The following is a 12952-nucleotide window of genomic DNA, read 5'->3' on the forward strand; positions in this document are numbered from 1 at the left end:
CTCATTTTTAAGTGTATAATTCAGTCGTATGGTTTATTTACTTTGTTGTGAAACAGCTCTCCAGAACTTTTTCTTCTTGTAAAACTGAAATTCTACCCATTAAACAACTCCGTTCTCCTCCCTCTATCCCCTGTTAACCACCTTTCTGCTTTCTGTCTCTATGAATTTGACTACTTTAAGCACCTCATATAAGTGGAATTATACAATATTTGTCTTTTTTTTTGTATTACTTAGCTTCACGTCCTCAAGGTTCATCCATGTTGGAGCATGTGACTATGCAGGAATTTTTTAAAGCCACTTACCTACTGTGGTGCGATTAGGTTGGTTAAAGGTAGGTGTATAAATATAAATCTTCTTACTGGAGCACAAAGAACTTCAGTGCAGCATGTGGTGATATTGCAAGAGCAACTCAAGATTGAGGGAGTCATAGGAAACAAACCCATGGTTACTAAAGGGGAAAGTGGTGGGGGGAGGATTAATGGATACATACCACTATATATAAAAGAGATAAACAACAAGGTCCAACTGTATAGCACAGGGAACTATATTCAGTATCTTGTAAAAACCTATAATGGAAAAGAATCTGAAATAGTATATATATAGTATATATAATATGTATATATAAAACTGAATCATTTTGCTGTACACCTGAAACTAGCACAACATTGTAAATCACTATACGTCAATTTTAAAAAAAAAGGGAAAAAAAGAGGGAAGGTGTTCTGGATGATCCTCAGTCGTGGGATTTCCACTGTTTCCCACCCACCAAATGATGATGTCGATATCAATCCAGATAATAGCTACTGGTAACATCTAATTTCTTTCTTACTGATCTTAGATCCTAAACTGATATAAATAGACATTCTAAAATTCTCTTCACCATGCATAGTTGTAAGAGTTGAGCACCTTACAATCCCTGAGGTGCCATCCATACTGCAGTCTGTGTCAGTGGTGCCCTCTGGAGTTGTGCAGTGCACAACCTATGCAGCTGAACATGGTGGCCCTGCCCCTTCCTGGGGCACAGATGGCCTGCGTAAAGACCATTGACCCAGAAAAAGAAGGTTGTTTCTACCGTCCTGCTTAGAATTAAAGGAGGCCCTATTGTCATTTCATTCCAAGTAGTCATTTAAAATAGGGAACTGAGTGCCCCAAGGCTAATCCTGTTCAAAATCACAGAGATTCTTGAGGAAAAGTCAGGCTAGGTTACACTTACACATTTCCTATCCTATTAAATTTCTCATTTTCTGACATATCCTGGATACAGCCCAATTTCTTTTATACCTGTCCCAATTCCATTTAGGACTTGGAAATGAAACATATTAAAACTAATATTGTCCTGGATTATTTTTTTCAGAGTAAAAAAAGAACAACCACAGAAATCTTGACAAAGTTATTCTTTCCTTCACCAGGGCTTCCACTTTGTTTCTAGAGATTCAAGTATCCAAGCCAACCCCCCTCACCCTCCCACCCCAATCACACATGAAGTTGGTAAATGTCAGTATTGCTGCTGTTGTACATTATCTCATAAAGATCTCTGTTCACAGTTTTCTTCTGCATTGTCCAGTAGAGTTTCCTTGACTTTGAGTGTACACCAGTGGCCTTCATTCCTTGCCTTACCCTCCTTGGCTCTGTTTGAATGTGCAAGACCATTTTAAACCCCCCAAATCAAACTCTTAGAAAATGTTTGCTCAGGGAGCAGAGTCCTTTTCTATGGCAAAACCATTGCATGTACAGGCAGACCTTGGAGATATTTTGGGTTCAGTTCCAGACCACTGGAACTGAAATAAAGGGAATATCTCAATAAAGGGACTCATACAAATGTTTTTGTTTCCCAGTGCGTATAAAATTTACATTTACACTGCACTGCAGTCTATTATTATTAAGTGTGCAATAGCATTATGTCGAAGAAAGAGTACGTACCTTAATTAAAAAGGCTGTACTGCTGAGAATATGCTATTATCATCCGAGCCTTCAGCGAGTCATACTCATTCTGCACAGTCACAGCAAAGATGACTGATCACAGATCACCAAAACAAATATAATCACGAAAAAATTCGAAACATTGTGAGACTTACCAAAATGTGACACAGAGACACAAAGTGAGTAAATGCTTTTGGAAAAATGGCGGCGATAGATTTGCTTGACACACCGTTGTCACAAACCTTCAATTTGTAAAAAAAACAATATTTGCAAAGTGCAATAAAATGAGATATGCCTGTAATAGGTGAGTACTTACCCTCTCAGATTTCTGTTTGCCTTCTAGATTATGAACCTTTAGAAGACAGAGACTGTGTCTTTTACACCCTTTCATCTCCCCAGCACATACCATTCAACCCACATGGATGGAGAATCCATTATATGTTGGACATTGTGCTGGGTGAACGGGCCCCACCCCTCAAAGAGCTTACAGGCTACTGGGGGAGACAGAGTTCACGTAAAATTAACTGGACGACAGGGTCCATACAGGGTATGGGGCTACTCACTGTATAGACAAGTGCCAGGGAAGCATTGGTTAACATCATCGTGCAGACCTGGGAAGGCGAAGAAGGATGTGACCAGCAAAACCTTCCCAAAGGGTCAATGCTTACAAAAGTAGGGGCTCAGTACATGTTGGTTGAAGAATAACCACCATAACTAATGGTTAATCTTAAAAGTCACATATGTTAGAACCTCATGCGAATTTAGCAATCTCCAGGTCCAGTGAATGGATACACATCTATTAGGATACTATTCAGTTATCCCTTGGTATCCTAGGGGGATTGGTCGGTTCCAGGACCACCCTGCCCACGGATGGATACCAATCCAAAGATGCTCAAGTCCCTTATATAAAATGGCATAATATTTGCATATAACCTGCACACATCCTCCCATATACTTTAAATCATCTCCAGATTACTTATAATGCCTAATACAATGTAAATTATGTCAATAGTTGTAAATACAATGTAAGTGCTAAGTAAATAGTTGCTAGCATGCAGCAAATTCAAGTTTTGCTTTTTGGAACTTTCTGGAATTTTAAAAAAATATTTAAAATCTGCAGTTGGTTGAATCTCAGATTCAGAACTGTCGGAGACGGAGGGCTGACTGTAGTTGATTTCTAACTCCTGCTTAGTGATGTAAATTGCTTTAAACATGCTGGACATTTTTTTCATCCTTATTAATGAATAGTTGGGTTCTACTGACTTGTCATATCTTTCTTTAAAAGTGTTAAGTGAAAATAAATCTGTTCAGTACTTTGGAAGCGGATTACACGAGGACAGTCAATAAGATTTTGGAATTGTGCATATTGTGTTATTTTTAAAGTTCCATATTCTAATTGTGAGAAATGCCTAAGTGAATTTAGATATGCCTGTAATCTGTCTTCTGTGAGGGTATTAACATTTGTCCACGGCAGAATATCATTGCACGCTTTGTATCTCAGAGCCCCGGGTGGCTTCTTAAGCATTATTATTATTTTCCTGTCTTTGGAGTTCGTTCAGGGCGTGGGCTCATGTCTGTATTTATAGCTCAGTTCTCACATATGCATAAGCCCTGTTCAAAATACCGAGATAATACAGTGTCACATCGCAAATATTATTTCTGGCAATGTTCTATACCTCCGAAATGTGGGCTATTTTACTTCCTCTCGATATCTTCTTAAAATAGATGTAGCAATTTGTCAATCTGTACTTCCACCAAATACCTCTTGCAAGTTCACTGTTATTTTTTCATCTAGATTTCGTCTTTCCCAACTTCAGAGCAGATTCAGTTCATCTGGGGGGCACTGTTTTGTGAATTTCCACGTCACCCTTTTTATGCTGAGTTCTTGCTGAGAGCCAGATTTGACTGAAATACATGCAAGAGCTTCCCCACAGTTGAATTTTGGATGAGGATTTGGAATTCTCACCTGACACAAATATATATGCCGTGTAATATAACTGTAGGGTTACAAGCAGGGCCCTCAGGGGACCTTGCTCAGCTCCTGTGTCCCTTCAGTATTACAACAAGGAAGCAGGACAGGGGCCCAAAAGTAGAGCAGATTCCCATCAGAAATGAGGTCACTTAAAAACAAGCCACAGCTCTGTCATCATTTGCTTCAGTCCACCTCTGCCATAAACCTCTTTCCAGGTGACAGGAGCTCAGAGCTGGGCAGTCTAAGTGAGCCTGCCACTGGGGAGAAGACCAGTGACACGATCTGGGGGGGACAGTGAAAAATAGAAATGTGGTACTCCATGTTGAACATGACAAAGAATTTCGAGAACGTGATGCCAAGCGTGGGCCCTTTAAGTGAGGGACACTGTAGGGGACTGCAAGTGTCACAGGGCCACAGGGCTGGCCCAGTGAGGTGGGGGAAGGGAGGTGTGGAAATGGGGGCTGCCGATTGCTTTTTAGTGAAAAAAACAAAACTATAAATAGAACTACCATACGACCCAGCAAGCCCACTACTGGGCATATACTCTGAGAAAAGCATCATTCAAAAAGAGTCATGTACCACAATGTTCACTGCAGCAGTATTTACAATAGCCAGGACATGGAAGCAACCTAAGTGTCCATCGACAGATGAATGGATAAAGAAGATGTGGCACTTATATACAATGGAATATTACTCAGCCATAAAAGAAAAGAAACGGAGTCATTTGTAGTGAGGTGGATGGACCTAGAGTCTGTCATACAGAGTGAAGTAAGTCAGAAAGAGAAAAACAAATACCGTATGCTAACACATATATATGGAATCTAAAAAAAAAAAAAAAAAAAAAAACTGTTCTGAAGAACCTAGGGGCAGGACAGGAATAAAGACGTAGATGTAAAGAATGGACTTGAGGACATGGGGAGGGTCAAGGGTAAGCTGGGACAAAGTGAGAGAGTGGCATGGTCGTATATACACTACCAAATGTAAGATAGACAGCTAGTGGGAAGGAGCCGCATAGCACAGGGAGATCAGCTGGGTGCTTTGTGACCACCTAGAGGGGTGGGATAGGGAGGGTGGGAGGGAGGGAGACGCAAGAGACGGGGATATATGTATATGTATAGCTGATTCACTTTGTTATAAAGCAGAAACTAACACACCATTGTAAAGCGATTACACTCCAATAAAGATGTTAAATAAAAAACAAAAAAGAACAAAACAGAGAGAGACAGAGTGAGGCAACATTATTCCACTATCCCTTGGCCATGCCTGGAGCCTTTTATATATGGTTTTCCCCTCTCCAAGTGGAGGCTTCCGGAGTGGTCCACGCCTGACCATGGAAGCAAGGTGGCTTGCGGGTCTAAGCCGCAAATCAGATGGAGCTTTCATGCCAGCTTGGAGGAAGCCCACCCAGGGACATGCTTGAACAAGGAATCGATGATGCTGTCTGACCCCGCGGGACTGTCATGAGGTTGGAACCATAAAACGGAGGGTTTGTTTTCCAGCAAATCAAGTTGTTCTGGATTTCAGAGGGATTTGAAAATGAAATTTGGAGCAACATTGCTTGTGAAGAAGGCAGAGACATTAGACTGAGCTGGTCGGTGCTTCTGGGTAGGTGGGGCCTGTGTATGTTTTGTTTGAAGTGGAGAGAGTGTTAGAATTTTCACCTCCCCAGGGGACAGCTGATTCAACGGCCCATGTAGCTTTTTTCCTTTTTTCCTTTTATTTATTTATTTTTGAAGCATAGTTGATTTACAATGTTGTGTTAGTTTCAGGTGTACAGCAAAGTGAGTCATTTATACAGATATATATATATATATATATATATATATATATATATATATATTCTTTTTCAGATTCTTTTCCCTTATAGGTTATTATAAAATATAAAGTTCTCTGTGCTTTATGGAAGGTCCCTGTTGTTTATCTATTTTATATGTAGTATAGCTTTTCTCCTGTCTTCTAATTTCTCTCAATTCACTTCTTGAGCTGTGACAGCTGATTTAGGACAAAGCCTTCCCCTCTCTTCCAAAAGTATAAAACCTCAGACTTTTACCGTGTTCTGAAGCTATTTTTGTTTTACTTGAGTGGGGAAAAAAACCCTGGCTCCTTCTTTATTACCAAAAAAGAAAGACTCTAGCTTCTGAAGCCTGGAACAGCCACCTTTTGGAGAAGCCCACGGAGTAGCGAGTGGGGCTGAGTCAACATCTGCACTCCGTCACAAGAAGTCAACGTGCAGGGACCGAGCTTTGGCTTTCTTAGGAGGAGTGTCCAGGTAAGAGTTTATGAAGCTAGTTAAACGTGTGAAGATAAATCAGACACCCAGACAGAGTGAATTACGGAGAGAGAACTGTCTGCAGGGTCCTGGAGCCCTCCCTGTTCTAGCATCTTACACATCCTTGGGGCTTCCAAAGATGGCCCAGGCAGGTTGAGTTGACTGTGGCTGTATATTGACCCACACGTCCTCTTATTCAAGCTCAGACTTGGGGAGAGTCTGCCGATTGGGTGAGAGGCAGACATGACGTAAGGGGGTTGCTAGGTCCTTCCAGCTTCCCTCCACCTTCCTTCTCTGGTCATCGTTCACCCTCCTCCTGCATCTTCTCTTTCTAGAAAAAAAGATAAATCAGTGATTTATACCAAACACACAAATGCATCTCCAGCAGAAGCAGAGGTCCAGGAAACTTCAAGTGAAAGTAACAGCAGCTAACAGGCAGAGGCTGCATAGTTTATGAAAAAAAATGAGCATGCAGACCAATATTCTGTCTTTGGATTCTCATCATAGCCACGTGAAATACATGCTTAATTTAATCACTTGTTCAGGGTCCTTCAGCCACATCTGAGAGCTGGGTTTCCTCTTTCCTCAAACTGCTGAGCCCCGTGTGCCTCCGCTACCTCAACTTACTGCAAGTTGAACACGGTGGAAAAGAAGGAGGCATTTGTCTTTCCAAGCCTCTTTTACCATTACTTTGCAGTCTGACGTTTTTCTAGGGAGCACATCTAGGCAATGAGACTATTTTCGTCTCATTGAATTCTCACAACCTGGTGAGGTCGCTGTACTGTTATGCCCATTTTATAGAAGCAGAAACTGAGGCTCAGAGAGGCTAAGTGTTGTGAGCAGGGCCACACAGCTGCTAAGTGACAGGGCTGGAGAGCCTGGACACCCTGATTCCAGGGCTCTCTTTCTTTTCTTTCTTTTTTAAAGGCAGGTCTATTAAGGTATATTTTATATACAGTAAAATTACCCTTTGTAAGGTTGCACGGTGGATGAGTTTTGACATGTTTACAGTCTTACACTTGAGATATAGACTATCAGACTATATGGACTATCAGACTCCCAGAAGTTCTTTTGTGTCCCTTTGGAGTCAGTCCCCTGGCTCTACTCTTAGCTCCAGAACCCAGGTCCTTCAGAGCCACACCTTAAATAAAAGTAAACCCAACTGGTTATGCAAGGTGTTTACAGAGTCTAGAGAATAGCATGATCACATAGTTGAAAATAATTTAAATTGTATATTGCAACAATTTCCAAACGGTGCTTTACAGTTGAGAGCTGATGTATTAGAACTGTAAAAAGACCAGGGAGGGGTGACAATCGGTCCTTGTCAATCACTCCAGGGCCGCACAGAGCAGACAGGGTATGCTGTAACGTAGGGGGTGCCCAGCTTCTGCACAGCAGCCTCAGCACAGTCTCCATGTGGGTGCCTGTCCTGGCCCTTAAACTGACGCTCAGCATCCCTACCTGATCCCGCTCACGGGGCCTGGCTCTGGCCAGGCTTCTGTGACCTCGCAGAAGCCAGCGAGGAGCTTCCAGCCAGCGGGGCCCCTCTGCCACTGCTCTGCCCTCATCACTCTCTGCATCCATGTGGCTGCAGACAAGGACGTCGCTGAGGCAGCTGGGAAAGCCCTGGCTCTGGGCTGGGGCTGGGTCATGCCATGTGGTTTAAAGAGGACACTTACCTTCTTTCTAGCCCGAGGCAGCAGCCTGCCTCCGTGCACTTCGGGGTTCAGGAGGGAATTCAGCCCCCTCCCACAGAATGGCACACCCATGGAGAGCAGGCACCCAAAGCGATGCGGAAGGAGGGCGCCCCTGTGCGCTCTGGGACCAGGGTCCAGGGCACGCGGGGCAAGGCCAGTGCAGAGCTTTCTTCTCTGTGCATCTAGTGTTCGGCCCAAGTGGAGGATTCTGTTCTTTGACATGAGGCTTATTTGCATTATTCGTTTGCCGGGGCTGCAGTAACAAACCCCACAGACCAGCTGCCTTAAACCATCGAAGTATATTCTCTCTTGGTCCTGGAGGCCACGAGTCTGAGGTCAAGGTGTCAGCAGGGCTGGTTTTTGCTGAGGGCTGTGAAGGAGAATCTGCTCTGGGTTTCTGTCCTTGGCTTGTAGATGACATCTTCTCCCTTTGTCTCGTCATATTGTCCTCCCTCTATGCGCGTCTGTGTCCAAATGTCCCCTTTATATAAGGACACCAGCCTATTGGATTAAGGCCTGTCCTAATGACCTCACTTTAACTCGATCACCTCTGTAAGGACCCGATCTCCCAATCAGGCCACTTTCTGAGGTCCTGGGGGTTAGGGCTCCAATTCTGGGGACACACAATTCAACAAATAACACTGCAAATGTGGTGGTGACTTCCACCCAATTTCAAAGACCATTTGGAACCTTCCATGCCTTTCATTTTCTAGGAGAATTGACAGCAACGCATGTGTCCTTGTGACTCTTTGTTGAGCTAAGTTGAAGAAGCAAAGTGATTTTATTGGCCTATTTGAGGTACGTGGATTTGAAAATTTAGAGGTATTTACTGTAAGTGAATTTAATAGGACATGAACTCATCTCACGATGAAATCATAGGACTCATCATCGCATCTATAAAACTAGAGGATCCCATACAGAAGCCATCACGTAGCAACTATGCTTTAAATTGCAACCTTTACCTGTTGTGAAATTGTATGGGTGGCGCACGCCATTTTTATAAAACGGAGGCTATATTTGTGTATGTCCACACAGAAAAAAATGGGAAGCAAATACTCTGGAATATTTCATGGAAGATTACCTAGATTAACTCTGAAGAGTTGGATTATAAGTAGTTTTTTGCTTTCCTCCTTGTGTGTTTATTTTCCAAAATTTTCATCGTGACCATCTCCCACTTTTATAAATAGAAAACAGTGTTATTGGAAAAGAAGAGGGGCACAGAGAAGGTTTTTAAGGGTAGAAAATTCTAATTTAAAATATATGGCTACAGGATACAGTGTAAAGCAAATTTCAATAAGGCAAACCACCAACCCCTAAGAAGGAGAGATCTTTCATAAGTGGTCTGCCTCACTATAGCCATGATAATTGCTTCTATTACCATAAAGGTCAGGATGAAAATGCTAGAAGCTGAATATAGTATTTGAGGCGGAATCTTTCAGAGGTGAAAGCAGGGGGCGGAAGAATTAGGAGGAATAATAAAGGTTAATGCATTTGTCATGCGAGATCCTGTCATCTTTTTAACCAACTTTTTGGCTTTCTTTGAAACCCCTGCAGCTGAAGTTCTTTTCTGAAGTTGGTTTCTACACCTTCAGGGATTAAATTAGTGGATGTTTTGAATACTCAGTTTTCGGAATGTTACCAGGAGAAATATAGATGGTTTTAAAATACCGGTGGCAAGAAATTAAATCAGTTCTGTCCTTATCACAAAATGTTGGCAGAAAAGACTCTTCTGCTCTTCAGACAGATTCAGGGCCTTTGATTTGGAAGGGGCCTTTCATGGTGTGCCTTTGATGTCACCGAGAAGCCACTGGTTTAATGACTGTGGTGGCTCCGGGCACCATCAGCTGCCTGCTGGCTGCCCCAGCTGTTTATCTTAGTTCACTGCACGATCGCTGTGACTTCCCATCTCCGTCCATCTAGAATCTGATATTTCATCTAAGACACTCACGATCTTTCGTCAATAGAGCATTGTGTGTAATACCATAGGAACATGCCTTTTTGTTTCTTTATCAACACAGTGATCAAAAAAAACCTCAGGGGCTTCCCTGGTGGCGCAGTGGTTGAGAGTCCGCCTGCCGATGCAGGGGACGCGGGTTCGGGCCCCGGTCTGGGAAGATCCCACGTGCCGCGGAGCGGCTGGGCCCGTGAGCCGTGGCCGCTGAGCCTGCGCGTCCGGAGCCTGTGCTCCGCAACGGGAGAGGCCACAACAGTGAGAGGCCCGCGTACCGCAAAAAAAAAAAAAAAAAACCTCAGAAGGGTGGACTGAGATCTTTGGGGCTCTTTCTCCATCTTGTCACCTCTCCTGTGAGGGATATCGACCCTGGTAAGAATATGCAGTATCTGAGCCTTCACGGTCCCTGTGTCCCTTCTACGCCAGACACGCAGATAGGTGTTTTTCCTCCTATTTATGACCCATCCGAGGCTCTGCTTGTCACGATGCTGCCATTTCAGGGGCCCCAGAATCCCTGAACCCGTTAGCAATCTGAATATCAGGATGCAACAGCACAGACGGAAAACAGTGCCACGCAGAAAAGTAACTTCAGAGGAAATGCATCATCAGGGGATAGATGGTGTGAAGTAGCACTTGCTAAAAAGAGCTTCCAAGCCACTCTGGGGATGGGATGGATTTTTCTTTCCCTCTTTTGCCAGATCTCTGCAACTCCTTGGTAGACAGAGTCCAACAGAGGCCAGATGTTGGGGACAGAGGGGAAAAGGTTAAAAGATGCATGGATACATGCATCCATGTACATGCATCCGTGGAAACATGTATTTTCCTTTCCCTTGATACAGAGATGCCATCCACTTGATATCGCCCAATAAATAGTGCCTCTACTGGAAAACTCCTTCACTGATGGACAGATGGGGAGAGCACACTTGCCGCATGTCAGGTCCCTTACCTGTGACAGCAGGAGCCAGAGGTTAGCATCTTTCCTTCTCAGGAGGGAACAGAGACTCGATAAGGGATTTCCCCAGCCATGCCCAGCTGGTGGGGTCGCTGGGACTCATGGTCCTCCCTCGAGATGTGGAACCCCCCCCCCTTGCCCTCACCCACCCCAGTGTGAGTTGGGGACCCTTTTCCGTGCCCCTGATCTTGGTCACCTTTGGTCAAGCTCTTACCCACCATATGAGATGGTTGGTTTAGTCTCTGTCCCTCTAGGCTGTGAGCCAAGCAAAGTCAGAGGATGTGCCCTTCCCCTGGGGACCCTCAGGGCCCAGCCCAGTGCCTGCTTCATAGAAGGAAAAGTAAACTGTTAGTCCAGGAGCAAAGCAGCCCCCGGGTTGCTTCCGGGCCTCTGTCTGACACTAAATCCGTGACCTTCACTGCCCATGGTTTTGTGAACGTACCTAATTTTGATAATCTGCTTTTGAAAAGAAGCTTTCACTTCTTAGCCTGGGAGAGACCGGAGTCCTCTAGCTGGGGAATTTTCCTAATGCAGCCGTGGTGACAGGCTGATCCCAGGACTGTGAGAAGCCCATTCACTTCCTCCCCTGATGGCTGGATAACGGGGCTGAGAAGAAACGCCTCTGCGAGCCAAGGCTCCTGTGGGCTCCTCTGTGTTTTGTCCCCTGCGGACCTGGCTCCATGAGGATTGTCGCCTCTCCGCCAGTGTTGTCAAAGCAGATGCGTGCATAGAGAGAGCTCTTTCCGGAAGAAAACTCGCTTTGTGGCACCGTGGGCGAGTTGCTTGGGAAGATGGAGGAAGAAGGGCTGGAGACGTGGGGATGCCCGGGGACCCTTACTGCTTCAGAAGGCACTTCGTTCCCCAGCTCTAAGGGGCCTTCGGAACTGGTCACCCTTAGTCATGTTGCACCAAATTAAGTATCAAGCCGAGTTCTAGAGCGAAGACAGGTTTATCCACTTCATAGGTGTAGATTCAGAAAATATTCTTGGACTGTCCGTTGTGCCCCAAATTTCACCTGCTGGAATCCGTTTCATATTCCATTCTTTCCAACCTTCTGGAATGAAAAATAAATAGCTTTTCATGGGAACTTGTGTTTTATCCTAAAGATGAAAACAATATGTATACTGGCTGAATGGTTTCCCAAGCAGACATAAACTGTCCAGGGTTCTGAGTTTGCATTAATGAGGAAGCAGGGTTTTGTGATTCCGTGTCCTGTACGACATACGATTGGCATATACCCGGTTTTCTGGGTATCAGTGGCAAAGTATGAAAGATGAGACCCTCCATGGCAGTATTCTAGAAATCGTATAATAAAAACCCACAAAATGACGGCACAGATTCAGGACCCACAGTCATGGCCTGTGAGAAAGCTGCAGGTGAAAAATTTCAAAGGCCTTATTAGAATAATTTTCTAAATCCTTGAAATGACTTGACTTCTTGAAGCTTTCACTTGCTTTGGGGAAACATGTGGCCAGTGCATATGGTAGCGCTGCACAGGGCCCTGAGATAAAAGGGAATTTCAGCGGTACGAGCTACCCGTCTATGTGTAGAATGTTGCTACTTTGTTTATGACTTTTTGCAGCACTTTTGACTTTCTAAAATATCGCGTTAAGATATTATTTGCCTTTTTTCAGCTTTATTGAAGTATAATGGACAAATGAAATTGTAACATACTGAAAGTGTACAGCCGGATGATTTGACATATATGTATGTTGTGAAAGGATTTCCACCATCGAGTTAATTTCCACATCCATCACCTCACATATTTACTTTTCTGGTTTTTTTCTGGTGAGAGATCTTAAGTTTCATGCTCTTGGCAAATTTCAGTTTTATAACAGAGTGCCATATCAACGACAGTCAGCGTGTTATGCACTGGACACTCAGACCGTCCTCATAACTCGGTTTGTACCCTTTTACCCGTGTCTCCTGTTTCCCCCGCCTGGCCCCCGGCAGCCACCATCCTGCTCTCTGCTCCTATGACCCCCAACCCCCGATTGCACATATAAGTGAGATCCCAGACAGTGTTTGTCCTGATTAAGGGGTTTCTTGGTGCCCTCTTAAATTCTGTGCCCAAGGCGAATGCCTCTCTCTCCTAACCCATTGGTGATTACTCCAAGAACTCAGGTTCTGTGGTAGATTTCACAGGGAAGAGTAGAGGACTGAGAGGTGACAGCACACGGAGGCTTGTGTT

The 12952-nt window shown here is 44.1% G+C and overlaps 1 protein-coding gene across 1 annotated transcript in view; it reads left to right on the forward strand.

Moving 5' to 3' along the window:
* PCP4 (Purkinje cell protein 4) overlaps positions 1-12952 on the forward strand; it is a 55003-nt gene that overhangs the window by 9190 nt on the left and 32861 nt on the right. The window lies entirely within an intron of this gene.

This window comes from Kogia breviceps, chromosome 5 (assembly GCF_026419965.1).
Source record: "Kogia breviceps isolate mKogBre1 chromosome 5, mKogBre1 haplotype 1, whole genome shotgun sequence".
Taxonomy (NCBI): domain Eukaryota; kingdom Metazoa; phylum Chordata; class Mammalia; order Artiodactyla; family Physeteridae; genus Kogia; species Kogia breviceps.